This window comes from Ixodes scapularis, unplaced genomic scaffold (genome assembly GCF_016920785.2).
Source record: "Ixodes scapularis isolate PalLabHiFi unplaced genomic scaffold, ASM1692078v2 ptg001739l_1__unscaffolded, whole genome shotgun sequence".
NCBI classification, from domain to species: domain Eukaryota; kingdom Metazoa; phylum Arthropoda; class Arachnida; order Ixodida; family Ixodidae; genus Ixodes; species Ixodes scapularis.
Window position 1 is genome coordinate 535,931 of NW_024610190.1, and position 19,540 is coordinate 555,470.

Genomic DNA, 19,540 nt, shown 5'->3' on the forward strand with positions numbered 1-19,540 from the left:
AAGCCGTAACTGGCAGTTCACATTATCATTCCCGTACAGCAAACATACAGCAATAGAAGCGCAGTACGCAAGTACAGGACTAAAGCCGCCAACTAGGCACGAGGTATCCAAGCCGCCGAGTGTTCAGGCGGCATTGAAGGCGTAAGGGAAGGGTACGGTTTCAGTCCCGTATTTTCATACTGCACTTCAATTGGTGTATGGTAACGGTAACAGTTCAGTTACCATACCCTTCTCTTACGCCTTCAGTACCATCTGAACGCTTGACGGCTTGGATACCTCAAGTTTAGTTTGCAGCTTTAGTCTCGTACTTGCATGCTGCGCTTCTATCGCTGTGTGCTGGCTGTACGGTAACAATAATGTGAACTCTCGGCTACGGCTTTGGTGGTATTACGGAGGGTTACAGATAACATCTGGCATCATGAGTTGGCGCAGTACAGTTCCGTAATATAACGACACATCCCTAGTAACAAATGTAGTGTGTCTGAATAAAGGGACAAGACAAAACGGAGGCAGTTTTGAAATCGAAGAACTATATTGTAAACCGTAAAAGAACATAAGTATAAAGAAGCCTTCATGGCGTCCGATCGATCATCAGATGAGCTGAAAATAAAACAAATTGATATTCATATGATTGAAAAGGCTACGGGAGCACCACAATTACTTCCACGGATCGCAGAGGCGCACGCGTATGAGGTCACAAAAACCTGTACAGCGTGGCTCCCGAGCTCACAGAGCGATGCCCCTAAGCTACTCGTAGCAGCACGCAAAAACACAAGTACAAAGGGAGGAACGCACCAGACGAGCGCTGAACTTCAACGTAATGTTTAATGAAACAGAAATACCGAAGTATTGTGCATTCCTCCCTTTGTACGTGTGTTTTTGCATACTGCCACCAGTTGTAATCATGAACCAACTCGCCATGTGCATCGCCACATTGAGCCACTCAGTACCATGACAGAGCAAGGTTTCTGCCCTCAACCCCTGAGAATGCATTTTCGTGCCGCCATTTTTTTTTTTTTTTTTGCTAAAAGACCAGTCTCGAAACTTTTTGATACCACATCGTACACATGCCAAATCAGAAATGTACTCACACTGTTCCATTTTTTTTTTCTCAAAAGCAGTAAGATCTGTGGTGGCTTTGACCCAGGCAGCACACCGCGTCGGCCGGTATCGGGACCACGTCGGCCGGTCCCGGTAACAGGATGGCGGCGCCCGGCAAATTTATTTCATTTCATTTTCATTTATTTAACCCTTAAATGCCCACAGGGGGCTTTAAATAAGGGGGGGGGGACATATTTAAACACTCAAAATAACACAAACAGAAAAAAGGGCTAGGATGTCTGGGAACGCGTACAAACAGGACGCTAGGTGGTGTCGAGAGAGGAAATGGCAGATCTGAAGTTATTGCATTCTGTGATGCTCACAATAGCTTCCGGGAGGTTGTTCCAATCAGTAATAGCCAATTGCAAGGGAGAAAATTTGAATAGGTTAGCCCTAGGCGTATTAAGTTGAATTTTGAAGGGATGGTCAGTGCGGGGGGAGAGGTGGGCAGTATTCATCTTTTTTATAGGAAAATTATAATATATTTTGTGCAGGTGGGTAAGACGCGATACTTTTCTCCTGTGTTTTAAAAGAGGGAGGTTTAATTTTGCTTTTATTGCGGTAACACTTCTAGGCTGATAATTGCGGAGAATGAAACGTGAAGCTCGGTTCTGAACAGCTTCCAATTTTTCTTCTAGATACAACTGATGGGGGTTCCAGACAATGGATGCACACTCGAGTTGAGGACGGATGAGAGAATTATATGCCATGAGTTTTGTTTCTTGCGTGGCCTTATAGAGGTGGCGCTTTAAAAATCACAAGCTTCTGTTTGCTTTCGCAGATATGTAGTTAATATGATGCTCCCATGATAAGTTATTGTTAAAGTTGATGCCAAGATACTTGTAGGATGTTACGGCTTCAATTGGTATGGTAGAAGGCGAATAATCAATCTGAGTAATGTTTTTTTTTGGTAGTGAAGTTAAGAAATTTTGTTTTGTCAACATTGATCTCCATTTGCCACTCTCGACACCACGCTTGGATTTGTGACAAGTCATTTTGCAAAAGGGTACACTCGGTTACATTCATGATTTTTTTATAAATCACGCAGTCGTCCGCATATAATTTGATAGTGGAATTGAGAAGATCTGGCAGGTCATTTATGTAAATTAGGAACAACAATGGTCCCAGCACGGTTCCCTGCGGTACTCCCGATTTAACAAGTTTTTGTAACAAACAATCGTTGTCTATAACAACGTTATGTGTTCTTTTTGAAAGGAAGTTTTCAATCAAGTTTATTACGGTCGCTTCTACTTTAAGTGCTTTTAATTTTTGTATAAGACGGCAATGTGGGACTGTATCGAACGCCTTTTTTTAAATCACTGAAGATTGCATGAGTTTCATGTTTTTTTATGTAGGTTATCGAGGATGTCCGTTAAAAATTCAAAAAGTTGAGATTCACAGGAGTACGACCGCCGGAAACCGTGCTGGTTTGAGACGAGCATATTATTTACACATAAATAATTTATTACATTAGAATAAACGACATGTTCTATCAATCTACTTACAACAGAGGTTAGGGCTATGGGTCTGAAATTGGTAGGGACATCTTTTGCGCCATCTTTGAAAATTGGGACAACCATTGCAGATTTTCAGTCAGCCGGAACAGCACCCGAGTCAAGGGATTTTTGAAATATGCGGGATAAAAGTACACTTGATATGTCGCTTGTAATCTTGAGCAGCTTTGTAGTTATAAGGTCAGGACCGGGAGCCGAGTTAGATGGTAAATTTGATATTAATTTTGAAATTCCCTCATTTGTTACAATGATCTTATCTATTTGGGTAGTTATAAGATATTCTGGGCAGTAAAAGGGTAATGGAAAAACTTCATCAGTGAACACTTCACTAAAGAAAGTACAAAACAGCTCGCAAGTCTCGGCTGTCGATAAACTTTTTCCAGAGGCGTCACTCAAGCTGACCGAGTCCTTTACCTGCTTTGGATTTACAGCGGCCCAAAACTTTTTGGGGTTTGTTTTTAGTATATTACAAAGATCAAAGATAAAAAACTTATCTTTCGCATTTTTTATTTCATATTTGAAAGTTAAATAACACTCCTTGTATTTAAACTATGAGATAGCAGTCTGAGACGCCTTTGCGGCGCGAAAAAGTCTATTCTTTTTATTTAGCAACCTCTTCAAACGTGTTGAAAACCACGGGTTTGAAAACGACGTGTGAATGGTTAGTTTTGGAATAAATTTGTCACACAACTCAAGCAATTTACACTTAAACAAAAAACAGTTTTCATTCAGAGACCTAGAGTCATATTCCTCTAAAAACCAAGCTGAAAATAGCGAAAAGTGTTGATTAATAGCGTCGAGGTTTGCCCTTGAGTAACTGGAAATTGTTTTTGCCCGAAGAGGTTGCTTACATGATGGAATGAAAAGTTCAACATTAATGGATATGTGATCACTTAATGGTTCCATATACACAGTATTTGCAACTATATCGGGTTTTGATATAAAAAAAAGGTCAAGCATGGCTTCACCGCGACTGGATTTATTAACAATTTGAGAAAGTGCAAAAGAGTATATAACGTGAACAAAATCCCGAGATTGTTTTGGAAGGTTTTGCCACGATAAAAATGGTATTTTATCAGACAGAAGGCACTACTTAATTTCAGGGTATTTGAAATCATCAGAAATAGCAAGTACATCATTTGGGTACAAACGAACAAAAGACTCCAGAAAATCATAAAATAGTGGAACAAAACACTAATAAACATGGCAGGCATTTTTATTCTAACCCAAACGGCTTCAAAGGTTGGAACAGTATCAGAACAATCAATACGGTATGTCTTTTTGACTGCCAAAAGCACACCTCCTCCCTTTCGGCCTGCTCTGCCATTACGAAAAATAAAATGTGAGGGGTGTATGGTTAGTTCCGAGTTTGAGATATCATCTGTGAGCCAAGTTTCTGTTAAAATGATAACGTCGGCTGAGCATGACTGGACTGCCGCAAGAAGGTTGTCTTGCTTTGTATAAACACTTCTTGTGTTGGCAACGAAAAAATTTAGACTTGAAACGGGGGGAGAGCAGCTTTCGGGGGAGGAGCAACGCGGTTGATGACCGTGCGACTGCTATGCAGGGAGTGCTTTCACTGAGTTAGATTGTTTATCGTAAATGTACTTTAAGTTCCCCATTATCAACTTGTCATGCCGAAGCTTAAAATCGTGTCCTTTAGATTTTGCGAACGTGACAAGTTCTTTTCTTGCATTACGGACATCGATTGAATAATCATCGCTTAACCGGAAGCTAGTTCCCTTTAGTTTAAACGCCTTGGACAAGATCAGCTCTTTTTCTTTCTACGATTTGAATTTTACAATGAGAGGCCTCGGAGACGCTCGGTTTTCACGAAAAGAGCCAAGCCTGTGAGCACGCTCGATAGCAGGAGGGAGAATAGCGACGCCAAGCATTTCGTTGCAGAAGGCATTCACGCTTTCCTCGGATTTTGCCCACGTTTCAACGCGAACGTCAAAAAGGTTGAAAAATAAAAGATTTTTACGTCTAGACTGGTTTTCTAGGTTCTCACACTTCTGCATTACACGTTCAAGGTCTGCACTGGCTCTTGCATTCATTGTGGACATTGAAGCGACTTCATCTTTTATCACTTTTAAGGCAGAGACATCTCGTTCAATAGCTTTCATTTGTGCCCTCAAGTCCCCAAGAACTTTGTCAGTTTATTTTTGTTTCTCTTGTAATGATTTTACCTCATTTAAAATTGCTGCTTGCCCTGCAGAAAGGCCGTTTAACGAGGCGAGAATCTGAGAAAGCGGGGAGGTATCCTCAGAAACAAGGGTATCCGGGCCAGGATTAGTTTCAATATCCCCGGACAGTAAAAGCGAGTTGGCTACAAAATCAGCGATAGAGGACATCTTCGCAGCACACTGGGATAAATTACGCCAGATAAGAATCAAACGCTTGTACACGTCGGAAGGGCACGACACCGCAACGACACAGACATTGTTATCTCGGTAAGACGTCGAAAAAACACCAACCTGAGAAGTAACAGGGTATAAGTGACGCATCCTAGTTTTCTGTGCCGTGCCCAAGTAGCTCCGATGAGTGCAGCCGGTTTTGTAGTCTTGCCACGCCCACTTCGTCAGGTGATGCCGGCGAGTGTTGCCAGTTGAACTTTAGAGAGTCCGCCACAGTTGACGAAGACGGTGCCAATCCACAGCACTGCCAAGTCGACGGTGAAAAGCGGTGGTGTACCGCGGCGGGTCTGGTTAGGACATCGTGCGCGGTAAAAATCGGCGAGGCCAGCAGCACGGTGAGGATGACACTGGCAACAGCGACCTGATAAGTAACAGGGTATAAGTGACGCATCCTAGTTTCGGTGCAGTGCCCGAGTAGCTCCGATGAGTGCAGCCGGTTTTGTAGTTTTGCCACGCCCACTTCGTCAGGTGATACCGGCAAGTGTTGCAAGTTGAACTTTAGAGAGTCCGCCACAGTTGACGAAGACGGTACCAATCCACAGCACTGCCAAGTCGACGGTGAAAAGCGGTGGTGTACCGCGGCGGGTCTGGTTAGGACATCGTGCGCGGTAAAAATCGGCGAGGCCAGCAGCACGGTGAGGATGACACTGGCAACAGCGACCTGATAAGTAACAGGGTATAAGTGACGCATCCTAGTTTCGGTGCAGTGCCCGAGTAGCTCCGATGAGTGCAGCCGGTTTTGTAGTTTTGCCACGCCCACTTCGTCAGGTGATACCGGCAAGTGTTGCAAGTTGAACTTTAGAGAGTCCGCCACAGTTGACGAAGACGGTACCAATCCACAGCACTGCCAAGTCGACGGTGAAAAGCGGTGGTGTACCGCGGCGGGTCTGGTTAGGACATCGTGCGCGGTAAAAATCGGCGAGGCCAGCAGCACGGTGAGGATGACACTGGCAACAGCGACCTGATAAGTAACAGGGTATAAGTGACGCATCCTAGTTTCGGTGCAGTGCCCGAGTAGCTCCGATGAGTGCAGCCGGTTTTGTAGTTTTGCCACGCCCACTTCGTCAGGTGATACCGGCAAGTGTTGCAAGTTGAACTTTAGAGAGTCCGCCACAGTTGACGAAGACGGTACCAATCCACAGCACTGCCAAGTCGACGGTGAAAAGCGGTGGTGTACCGCGGCGGGACCGGTTAGGACATCGTGCGCGGTAAAAATCGGCGAGGCTAGCAGCACGGTGAGGATGACACTGGCAGCTGCGACCTGAGAAGTAACAGGGTATAAGTGACGCATCCTAGTTTTGGTGCCGTGCCCGAGTAGCTCCGATGAGTGCAGCCGGTTTCGTAGTATTGCCACGCCCACTTCGTCAGGTGATACCGGCAAGTGTTGCCAGTTGAACTTTAGAGAGTCCGCCACAGTTGACGAAGACGGTACCAATCCACAGCACTGCCAAGTCGACGGTGAAAAGCGGTGGTGTACCGCGGCGGGTCTGGTTAGGATATCGCGCGCGGTAAAAATCGACGAGGCCAGCAGCACGGTGAGGATGACACTGGCAACAGCGACCTGATAAGTAACAGGGCATAAGTGACGCATCCTAGTTTCGGTGCCGTGCCCGAGTAGCTCCGATGAGTGCAGCCGGTTTTGTAGTCTTGCCACGCCCACTTCGTCAGGTGATACCGGCAAGTGTTGCCAGTTGAACTTTAGAGAGTCCGCCACAGTTGACGAAGACGGTACCAATCCACAGCACTGTCAAGTCGACGGTTAAAAGCGGTGGTGTACCGCGGCGGGACCGGTTAGGACATCGTGCGCGGTAAAAATCGGCGAGGCCAGCAGCACGGTGAGGATGACACTGGCAACAGCGACCTGATAAGTAACAGGGTATAAGTGACGCATCCTAGTTTCGGTGCAGTGCCCGAGTAGCTCCGATGAGTGCAGCCGGTTTTGTAGTTTTGCCACGCCCACTTCGTCAGGTGATACCGCCAAGTGTTGCAAGTTGAACTTTAGAGAGTCCGCCACAGTTGACGAAGACGGTACCAATCCACAGCACTGCCAAGTCGACGGTGAAAAGCGGTGGTGTACCGCTGCGGGACCGGTTAGGACATCGTGCGCGGTAAAAATCGGCGAGGCTAGCAGCACGGTGAGGATGACACTGGCAGCTGCGACCTGAGAAGTAACAGGGTATAAGTGACGCATCCTAGTTTCGGTGCCGTGCCCGAGTAGCTCCGATGAGTGCAGCCGGTTTCGTAGTATTGCCACGCCCACTTCGTCAGGTGATACCGGCAAGTGTTGCCAGTTGAACTTTAGAGAGTCCGCCACAGTTGACGAAGACGGTACCAATCCACAGCACTGCCAAGTCGACGGTGAAAAGCGGTGGTGTACCGCGGCGGGTCTGGTTAGGACATCGTGCGCGGTAAAAATCGGCGAGGCCAGCAGCACGGTGAGGATGACACTGGCAACAGCGCCCTGAGAAGTAACAGGGTATAAGTGACGCATCCTAGTTTCGGTGCCGTGCCCGAGTAGCTCCGATGAGTGCAGCCGGTTTCGTAGTATTGCCACGCCCACTTCGTCAGGTGATACCGGCAAGTGTTGCCAGTTGAACCAAGTCGACGGTGAAAAGCGGTGGTGTACCGCGGCGGGTCTGGTTAGGACATCGTGCGCGGTAAAAATCGGCGAGGCTAGCAGCACGGTGAGGATGACACTGGCAGCTGCGACCTGAGAAGTAACAGGGTATAAGTGACGCATCCTAGTTTCGGTGCCGTGCCCGAGTAGCTCCGATGAGTGCAGCCGGTTTCGTAGTATTGCCACGCCCACTTCGTCAGGTGATACCGGCAAGTGTTGCCAGTTGAACTTTAGAGAGTCCGCCACAGTTGACGAAGACGGTACCAATCCACAGCACTGCCAAGTCGACGGTGAAAAGCGGTGGTGTACCGCGGCGGGTCTGGTTAGGACATCGTGCGCGGTAAAAATCGGCGAGGCTAGCAGCACGGTGAGGATGACACTGGCAGCTGCGACCTGAGAAGTAACAGGGTATAAGTGACGCATCCTAGTTTTGGTGCCGTGCCCGAGTAGCTCCGATGAGTGCAGCCGGTTTCGTAGTATTGCCACGCCCACTTCGTCAGGTGATACCGGCAAGTGTTGCCAGTTGAACCTTAGAGAGTCCGCCACAGTTGACGAAGACGGTACCAATCCACAGCACTGCCAAGTCGACGGTGAAAAGCGGTGGTGTACCGCGGCGGGTCTGGTTAGGACATCGTGCGCGGTAAAAATCGGCGAGGCCAGCAGCACGGTGAGGATGACACTGGCAAGAGCGACCTGATAAGTAACAGGGCATAAGTGACGCATCCTAGTTTCGGTGCCGTGCCCGAGTAGCTCCGATGAGTGCAGCCGGTTTTGTAGTCTTGCCACGCCCACTTCGTCAGGTGATACCGGCAAGTGTTGCCAGTTGAACTTTAGAGAGTCCGCCACAGTTGACGAAGACGGTACCAATCCACAGCACTGTCAAGTCGACGGTGAAAAGCGGTGGTGTACCGCGGCGGGACCGGTTAGGACATCGTGCGCGGTAAAAATCGGCGAGGCCAGCAGCACGGTGAGGATGACACTGGCAGCAGCGACCTGAGAAGTAAGAGGGTATAAGTGACGCATCCTAGTTTCGGTGCCGTGCCCGAAACTAAGATGCGTCATTGGCGCCGGTGAGCTACCGGCCCCGGCCGGCGTCGGTGTTTCGTCTAGCTCACTGGCCAGTTCAGCCGAAGAAGTTGCAGTGACTGGCCGGCATCGGGTTTTGCTGTCTTTGCTGGCCAGTCTTTCCATGGAGGTTCCAGTAACTGGCCGGCAGCCGTATTTTTCTGTCTTTGATGGCCAGTATTTACATGGAAGTTCAGTAACTGTCCGGCATCGGTACTTTGCTGTCTTTGATGGCCAGTATTTACATGGAAGTTCAGTGACTGGCCGGCATCGGCGCTTTGCTGTTCAGACTGGCGAGCCCCGCCACGGAAGTTCCGTTTACTGACCGACATCGTTTTATTTTATTTTTTTTTGCCGTTTTTGCTATGCAGTCAAGTCATTCAAATTCTGCCGAACTGCTGCAATTCATGAATAGCGAGTGGAAATATTCGCGTTAGTCAATCCTTCGCAAATAACTGCCGACCCTGGTGTATTTGATCCCAGCATGGCAAGGCTGACGTGTTTTGTCGCGTAAACGCGAGAAAAAACAATGGGCGAGGAAAATTTGCAGTTCAGGATTCGAGAATCTGACCATCTACGCCATGAAAAATAAATTACACAACGCCGAACAATACTTTTTCAGGAAGCTAGTTTAATTTGATGTACTATACTTAAGGTCGGCGGTATACTCACGTGTTTGGCTCTGATAAAAAAATAAAATAAAAGTGGTATAGCGGAGAATCCGAATGAAGAACAACAACAACAACAATTAACAAACACGTGGCATGATTGAGCACGCGCTTTGAGTTACAAAAACAATAATACGCATTACTTTCCAGAATCTGGACAAGAAAGAGATGTGTGTATTGCTTATGACGCTACGAGAGGTACACAACTCTCCTGAGATCATGTTATTGGTGATTTTATTTGAGTGTGAAAATATGCTACTTCAGGCAAGAATCGACTGTTTTCGGTGGTAGTTGCGACCATCTAACAGAAATTTTTCAAATAATCACATAGGCAGACGATCTGTCCCCCGATAGCTTATGTTATACGACATACCGCACCAAAACAACGTAAATATAAAAACTTTTTTTTTAGCACGGTAAAACGGGAAACACAAATGCGTTGTTGATGTTTACACTGCCGGGTTTGTGAACGTGACCCCTTGACGCCACGAAACATAAATGTTATAAAGCCGAACGATGCCGCTTCTAAAAGCTAGTTTAATTATCCGGACTGTTCTTCGATCTCAGGAATGAAAACATGAGTAGGCCTAATAAAAAAAGTAAAACTGCGGAGCGCAACCTCGATAAGTAAAACCAGGCGGCAGGCGAGGGATATCACTGATGTACCAGAACAAAAATTAAGTACTACTTTCCGGAAGTCAGAAAATAAAGAAGTGTACTTAATACGCAGCGCGCTATGAGCTAAGGTAAATAACTTCCTTAAAATAGCGGTATTTTTGTTTTAATAGTGGGTAAAGATGACCGCCTTCAGACAAACTTCGGCTGCATCAAGTTTGACCACTTACACATTTTACCATTTTGCACTCAATATTCCCGTTATTATTAGCTTCTTTACTTCGATGAAACCACTTGCGCTGTTTGCGTACCACACCACCCCACCTGTTAGCACGGAGGGAGCGATTTATCCCGGCAAAACAAGAGGGCCACGGTGTGTGCATTGCATCAATTCAAATTTGGGGTCGCTCTTTTTATTTTCACATTCTGCGTGATTTTTACCCTAAAGTAGGGGGCCGGCGACTGCGAAAAACATAGCAAATATTTGAAATAATAAAAACAAATAAAAAGCACAATAAAAATATAATAATAAAAAAAACTTCGCTCAATAGATCTTATTCATTATTAGCGCCATCTCTCGGCGGCCACGGGTATTATCAGAGGTTCGGTGCCATCTTTGAGGCTTCTCCTCCCCGCCGCCCGCCGTAGTACGAACACCTCTGCGTTCATGCATGTTCCTGCGCTTTTCTTTTATTACGTTTTTTTTGTATATTGATGGTGTTACTTGCTCGAGGAGAATAACTTGTGAATGCTAAGCTCAAGTTTGTTTTCAGCGGTTTCACTAAGAATCTCTTTTTATAAGAATGAGCTTCATTCCAGCACCAGAACAGGCCGACTCATGCACTTGTTTTAGGACCGTGCGTTAAGTTGCCTGATCTGCCAATTATGCCTGTTCACACAAAGACGATTTATATGATATATTTAGCAGAGCCGTCAGCTACTGTGTGATAGTGTGTTTTTATTGGCATTTGCGGCTGCGGGTCTAAATAATGCGAGGAGTTCTTCACCCAGTGCGCATTGACCCAGCCTGTGCAGACCCGAATTGCAGAATTCTATGATTGCGGCCTTGAACATTAAATTTTGGTTCCCGTTGTCTTAACCTTAGGAATATTGAAGATACGATTCCACATACGCACACACACACGCGCGCACACACACAAACACACATATAAAAAAAGGCATGAAAACAAATATATTACATTGATTTTTATTTAGTTTCTTGCGGAGATCATCGAATGGTAGCTCAGAACATCATTATAAGGAGAGCGTATAATACATCACAAATTTACGATAGTAGTATTTGTTATCGCAGGTGAAAAATAAAAAAAAAACGCTGAAGATCAACACTAGCATGCTTACCAAAGCGTATGCGAGGCACAAAATTGTGAAAGGAAATGACCGGCGTGTCGCGGCAATGCAAGTATGCGGAATATAACGTATGAAAAAAAAAAAAGAAGCGATTTCACGGAAAGTTGGAACATTTTTCTTTTATAATCATAATAATAATACCAACAAATAAATTCAGTACTAGCGCATATATACTCCTTGGCCCCTTGAGAGAAAGTGCATTAATAAATGTCAGCGACATTTTAATGTGCTCCTCCTGGTAGCGCGGTTACATAGAGTTAAATTTCATGCTTACTCGCAATAGAATATGACCAGTGCTCATAAAAGTGGCTGCTTGCAGTATTGGCTCCAAATAAAAAAGCTCCTCCCGCAGCGCGAGCCCGATTTGTTGGGAAGCGAGCAAGCGCGACTGTTGAACTCGCCAACAGGTCCAGGTTAGCAGACAAGAAGAGCCCGCTTCTATGCTTTCGTCTACATCTCGAAAATGTTGCTCGAAATGTAACAGTCGCGTGATAATAATGATACAGCGTAAAGTAAGCGGGCGTTCACCTTCGCTTTTTAGCATCGTTGTCTTTATCCTTCATGTGTTAAACGAAGTTGTAACGTTGCCAAGCTCTTCTGCACTTTGCATCAGCCTTCAATCGGATGTAAAAGACTTGAGCGAGAATAAGAAAAAAAAAAAAAAATCTCGAACAAGTGTATCTGAGTGATGCTGACTGGACCTCTCCGTTCCTCTGCGCGAGCGAAGGTACGATGCTAGCCAACATCGAGCTCCCAAAAAATCACATCAAATAATAGATGCTCGCTGTTGTTACATGCAATTATCATGAGCCCTTCATGCCATTGTGGAAAGTGTCATATATTAAAAGCGGTTTAAAAGCCTTCTAAAAGCACACAACACTAACGTGCGGGTGGCTCTTGTTAGGAGCATGAATAGTGTAGGAAAGCGCTACGGCTATTAAAACGTTGGCTACAATACCTTTAACTTGAAAAGAAAACATTAGGATTCGAATCTTTACATCGGTTGTTTTTCATTTTTCCTTGTTGAATACGATAGCGGAACAGAGCAGTCGCGCGGTCGCTGAGCGTCGCTTTCACGCGCCGCAAACGGCCACAGCGCTTTGCCTCTCGCCTCAAAGATGGCGTCGGAGGGACGGTTGGCGCCACGTCCGATAGATGGCGCGCGAATCTGTATATCTCAGAGAGCATGAAAAGTATATAATAGGTAAGGGCAACAGAAATGCAGCGGTAATGAAAAATAGAGCACTTTGGAATTACAACAGGTATGAGGTGGTGAGAGAGATTTGGAAAGGAGTCATGGTGCCTGGCTTGACTTTTGGAAGCGCAGTGCTATGCATGAAATTCGAAGTGCATGCGAGACTAGAAATAAAACAGCGCGGAGTAGGTAGACTAGCTTTGGGGGCACATTGCAAAACGCCAAACCAGGGAGTACAAGGAGACATGGGATGGGCGTCATTTGAGAGCAGGGAAGCGGTGAGCAAGATAGAATTTGAGGATAGGTTGAGGCAAATGGATGGGGAGCAATGGGCACGAAAGGTTTTCAGCTATTTATACATGAGGAGTGTAGACGCAAAGTGGATACAGCGCACTAGGAAATTAAGAGGAAAGTTTTTGGGCTATAGCGAAGATACGGAAGAGCAAGTCTCAGTTAAGAAGAAAGTTAAGGCCACAGAAAGAGATCGGTGGCTAGAAGGAATGCAGACAAAGACGGCTCTGGAAAGCTATAGATTAAACAAAACAGTTATTGCCAAAGAAAGCATTTATGACAATTCTAGGGGAAGCTCATTGCTGTTTGAGGCAAGGACGGGTGTTCTGCGAACTAGAACATACAAAGTGAAGTACCAAGAAATGGATACAGTGTGCACTGCTTGTGGAGAGGAGGACGAGACGGCTGAGCACTTGATACTCTACTGTAAAGGGCTTCACCCTATGCCTACCGAAGACAACATAGATTTAATAAAGTCATTGGGTTTTAGAGACAGCGAAGGGAGAGTGGATTTCAAGACTGTAGAGATTACCAAGCAAAGATTAAGTGAATGGTAGCAGAAATCGAGAGAAAACTAGGTATTTTCTTATTTACTGATGGCAAGGGGGTTTCATGGCCTCATTTTCTTCGCACTGCGGACTGAATATATATTTCACATTTCAATATTCTATGCTTAAGTGTAAAACAAAATGGTTAGGTGGCGTAAGCTACCGCCCGATCCAAAGGGCTCAGCCGTATTCATCCATCCATCCATCCATCCATCCGGTCTATTGGGATTCGAACCACCGACCACAAGATCATCAGCAGCGCGCGTTAACCAACAAGGCCAAACCGACCAACGGTATGGTCGTTGTTATTAGAAAGTTATATGTGTGCTTCATTCGTTTTGAGACATAGTGCGGTTAGTTTCGTATTTAATTTTGTGCTACGTGTTCAGGACGCATTTCTAATATAGTGGCAATGCTTACATGCTCAATAAGTTATTATTACAGTAGTTCCTAATAGTTTTTTTATTGCGCTTTGCTGACCGTTTTATTGCAAGCGTGAGTAAGATACGCGAACATAGCTTCCGTAAAGTCGCTAGACGTCCATAATAGCCAAGGAATGCAATCCAATCGAATCCACAGCCCTCTTTTCGCACGTTTTGCCGGCCGTGCGGGTTTTCATATCTCTGTCCTCAGGTCAATTTACCGATTAGTCGTGATGCGTGGAGTTTACCTTAGTTTCAAATATGTCCAGAAAAGAAGGAAGCGACTGTGAGCCGTGGAACTACGTCAAATCTGCTCAACAGCCAAGATCATGGCACGGTCGTTCCAAAGTAAGTTCCTTTCTTTGTGTGTTAGGGCTAGATTATTCTTTCCTCCGTTCAAAATCCTTGTTGTTGTCTAGATCGCTTGCTTTCACCAGTATTGCTAATTGTGCGCGAATGGGGTAATGCGAGGCTGTTTTTGTTCGCTCACAAATAGGCTGCATACTCGCTCCAGGTTCATCAGTAGCGGCGGAACTTTTGGGGAGATGGGCGGGGAGGGGGGGGGGGGGGGGGGGCCGCGGCAGCGGCAGGCGCGTGGCCGGCGGGTGGAGGCGAAAAGGGGAAGGGGGGTTGTTTGATTGCCTCCCTCCACCGTATTGTTCACTGGTAAACTAGAATGTCTGGAAGAGCGCGGTGCCCCTCCGCCTCTAGGTTAGAGCTTAGGCGGACGGGCACCGCGCTGTGTGCGTATTTGCGTCCGGAGAGCTGGGCCAGGCAAAAGGCAGAGATCGATTGATCGAGCAAGTTCGTAGCTTCCGCCGCCCAGTCGTCTGCAGACGGCTTCATTTTCGTGATTCGTTACCAGAAAAGAATCGTTAAAAATTGGTGCCGCGATGAATTCATCCCATGTTGATTTGCACATCATACTGCTCCTGATCGCAAAAATTTGTGCCCGCGAAATAATTTTTGATGCTGCTCCTGGGCTTCTGGGGAAATTTACAAGTATGTCCTGAATTAAGGTAGTGTCTCGACAGTTTACGGGAGGTATATTTTGTTCAGTGTAAGTATATAGCGTTAGACATACCTCACCCAATCCCTGTTTTTATTTTTTTTCCGTTTGGTACAGCCTTTAGCGAATGGTGTAGGTTGTAATTGTTTTTAATTGTTTCATGATGGTAGTAATGTGGTGAACTTGTACTAATTGAACACCTTGGAAAACAGTTCGCCACAAAGAGTCAAGGAGACAAGCAGAGTAACGCGTAAACCATACGCAAGCGCAGACTCTCGACTCGCATAAACAGAGAAGGAAGAAATAAAGAATGCGGAAGGAGCTCAAGCACAGGCCCAAGTGGAATGCGCCGATTCACCCATTAGCAAGAGCAGATTTAAAACCATAATTTCCTTGTCTGTTAAGGCAACAGATTGATGGCCAATACATAAAGACAGCTCAATCTCTCTCTAAAATCTACGATGAATCGTCACCTACTTATGCATTATTTACACTGCTCGTGTGTCATCCTTATAGCCTCGTCCCACTAGAACGACGGACAACAACAAACGACAGCGACACACGACGCACGCTGTCCCACCTGGCGGACACGACGCAGGACACGGGGACAAGGAAACTTCTTTCCTAGTGGGACTGGAGTTGTCAACAAAACACTTCAAAATACACAGATAAACAGTCTGGCGACGCGGTTTTCATATTTTGCTCTTTGGGCATTAAACGCGCCGACAAACACGGTGAAAGTGGAGACGATTACTTTATTTCTTGATTAAAGCTTCCGCTTGTCTTCATTTGCCGTTGGCGATTTTCCACAAACAGTCGTGACAATCGACACCAAACTTTTTCTGAACTAGAAACCGAATCGTTCCCTTTTTTTTGGTCGTTCGAGAAATTCTAGGTGACCACCAAGGGATTTCACCCCGATTTTGAGGATGTTTGAAACTTCATATCCGAATGATCGAGGGCAGGCGTTTTATGGGGGACAATACGGCATCCCGATTATCACAGAACGTGATGACAAGTCTCGTCTGCCGGAATGGCTAGCCGCGGAACGTCGTGTCCTACTTCGTGGTGAGCGGTCTTTGGTCAGTCCTCGAACATGGGTGTATCCATCCTGATGCAGGGGCGTAGACCTCGGTATCTTGAAGCACCAAATCGCGCACCAAGTTTTTGCGAGCAAAACCAGCCACAGACAACCCTTTCGCAACATGACTGCCCAGCGCCAGCAAGCAAGCCGCGCCCGCGACCACTATGAGCAATCGAGGGACCGGAACTGCGGGAACGAGGAGAGGCCGCCAAGGGCTTCTCTGAAGGTCGAGCGGCCGAGCAAGCCACGGGAGGAAGGGTAGAAGGGTGGAAAGAGAGGCAACAGAGGGCACAAGCGGGCGAGGAGGATAAGTTTGTATCCGAGAGGTGTTCCTCGGTGGGACTGCTTGCTGCGCTTCAAGTCCAACAACAGACAAGAACTCGTCCGTCGTCGATCGTTTGTCGGCGATTGTCGCGGGCGTTGGCCGTTGCAGTGGGACAGCATTGATGACACGGAACTTTTTGGTGTCGTCGGGCAAAAATCGGTGTTTGTCGCTCTAGTGGGACGAGGCTTCTAGAGAAAACGTGAATAATTAGCAGATACTGTGAAAAACATACAAGGGGATTATTTTAGGCCTTGTGTCCGCACATCCGTCTGTCACCTGAGCTGCCAAGAAAGTCGTGTTTACAGTCTTATGCATATGGGTGGAGTTAGCACATTCCACTTGGACCTGTTCGATCTTTTGCTAAAGCTCCTTCCGCATTCTTTATTTTTTTTTCTTCTCCAATTTGTGAGGTGGGAGTATACACTCGTATATAGTGTATGTATTCCTCTCCTTTATTCCTTGTTTTTTGTCTGTTATTTTTCAGGATGTTCAATTAGAAAGAACTCACCACCTTATTACATGAAAGGGCGGTTGTTAATTCCAAAATGTGTGTAAAACAATCTAGCTGACATCTTTTGCTCACGCCTCGGTTTCTGAAGCTCACGTTCTCCGAACACAGCCTTCCTGATTTCTCTGATCATTTTTCTTTTTTTCTTTTATGTTCAATAGATAAAGTTGTGAGTGTGCACCAGTCTGCGTCCTATGTGTTCCTGTCCTTTTGTCCTTGTCTTTTTGTGCACTTTTTTCAAGTTGGTCCATGATATTTTTTATCGTATATTCTAATCTATGTTTTCATCTTTATACTTACTGCAGTCCTTACCAAGTAGAAGTTGGCATTCACTTTCGCCATTTTGATGTGAGTGTCCTGAGACGACACAGAATGACAGCTTCCTCTGCTGAAGGCCAGGCTTCATGGAAGACTGCCAAGGCTGTTCATGGTACGGTGCTCTATATATTGAGCAATATAATAGCAACTTATTGCTGATAGGATTATTTTTAACACAGACTGTGTTTATGGACTGGCCTTTAGCAATTCCGATGCCACTCACGTGGAATGAAATCCTGTAGGGGAATTGCGCATCCCATTCATTAGCGGAATGATGAGTTTACAACAGAAGTGTGTCTCGACTCGCTGCCAGTATTGCTGTGTGTGTTGTGTTTGTATTTTTATTTGTTTATTTAGTGTTCCCAATAATGGCTGAAGCGTCCCCATTGGAAGTGGCAACACACAAACACAAATGAACGGCAAGAGAGGTGAACAGCGCCACTCACGCTGTTCGCCACCGAACACATTGGTTTTCGGAGAGGTTTGCAATATTGGTCTTGATGGTATTTGGTCATATATCGCACATGAACACAACCAGGGCACTGTGCGTACAATTCAGCACTCCCAAGATTTACGTGAATACACCCTGCAGCTGGTCGCACTTTCAGAGTCATTTTAATGTTGCAAAAATGAATAATGATATTGGCATATTTCTCGTGCCAAATCCTTCATGCCTGCTCCGATGTCTGATCTCCACGAGATCACAGTAGAGTCGTTTCTGTTGTACGTAAAACCTCGTTAATTCAACCCCCGCTAATTCGGATAATTTGAACTGCCGATCCGATCCCGTCAAACGTATGTATTAGTCAATGGCAGCAAACGCTCATTAATTCGGAGGGAACGCGGCGCACCATGGTTAATTCGGACGAATTCGGCAGGTGGCGCTAGCTACCGTCTGTTCTAAAAGGTATGACCGCTATCCATCCGAAGTGCACACGTGGTTTTTCCGGTTTTCCCATGGTTCTTCGCTCTTCCGGTTCTCCGTGTTTCGCACCAGTTTTCCCCTGGATCGCCGTGCTTCAACGCGTTACTCTCCTGGCACGGAAGCGGCAGAAGCATTGCTGCAACGAAAAATGGGTAGCACAAGTGACCGACGACCGGAATGGCAAAATCGCGACACGCAGGGCTATTGTTCCCGAGCGTGCCAATAGCGAGAGTGAGTCACGTTTTATGCCTCAACGCGGGGATCCTAAAGCCCGCCATTTTAACAACTATCCTATCCCTCAATTTTTCGCCGGCCACCCCCGCATTGAAAATGCAACGTGACTGGCACTCTCGCTATCGGCGCTTGGAAAAAATAGCGCCGGGTGTCGCAATTTCGCCGCTTCGATTACTGGGCAGTTGTGCTACTCGTTTTCCGTTCCAGCTGTGCTAGGCTAAGAATTTAGCGACGAAAGTGGAAATACTGAGGGCCTTGGAGGGCGGCGTCTCTCGACAAGTGATGGAAAGTTGCGACGTCAAGAAAAGCACTTTGGCCACGTACGTAAAAATTGTGGCCGATATCCTCCGGGCTTTCGAGAGCGAGAAGTTCAACGCGAAAAGAAAGCGGCCTTGGAAGGTGGTGCACCCGAAACTAGAAGAGTCCTTGCTGTGCTACATTGTCAGCGCACAGGATGCGTAGCTCCGACAGTGCGAGTGCGGTGGAGCACTCGACCGCGCTACGGAAAGTTGCCGTCTCTGCCCAAGTGCCGTCCAGAAGCAGGCGGTAATAACAGATTTCTTCTCAAAATAAAGGTATGTCACAGGGAAACGTTTTTGCGCAGCTTTCTTTGTCCTTTCGATATTTCGACTTTCGGATAATTCGGACATTTTTGCCGGTCCCTCGAGATCCGAATTAACGAGGTTTTACTTAGTGGCACGGCAGACTCTATACTTGTTTTGCTTCAATCTTTATAAGGAGGACGCTGTAATCTAATTCCACTCATCTCTGGTGTACTGGATAGCACCATATTTGCAGAAATAGTCTTCAGATTTTGTAGTTCCATCCAATTATATTTCAGCGTATAAAACATTTGTTATTTGGCTTTTAAATTTTCAAGCAGATCTAGATTGAAAGCAGCAAATATCTCACCTGCAGTCATGGTATGTGTCCGAAGTATATTGCATTAACATAATTGACCCAGCCTCTGATTTTTGTTTTCAGTGCCTCTAGCGAATTGTGGATGCTAGGATTGCTTTTGTTTGTTTCACATAATCTTTAACAATTTTTTCACCTTTATACTCAGTGCAGCCCTTGCCGAACGGAAGCTAGCATCGACTAGGCCAATTCGTTCCTGCATCACCAGCCGAGCCGAGGATCAGGTCCATGGCAGTCTGCAAAGGTTGTTGATGGTAAGCTGGCTTATATATACAGCTGTGTAATAGCAGCTTGTCCTGGGTGACAATTTGAAATGCATGTTTATGTTTTAGAAAGTGAAATTTCCATGGGCATACTTGCAACGTGAAACCTTACCAAGCCTGTTCTGATCTTTCATC

The 19,540-nt window shown here is 46.1% G+C and overlaps 1 pseudogene; it reads right to left on the reverse strand.

Moving 5' to 3' along the window:
* Positions 1-2,690: 2,690 nt before the first annotated feature.
* Positions 2,691-4,105, reverse strand: LOC120848342 (annotated as a pseudogene).
* Between the last annotated feature and the right edge of the window lie 15,435 nt (positions 4,106-19,540).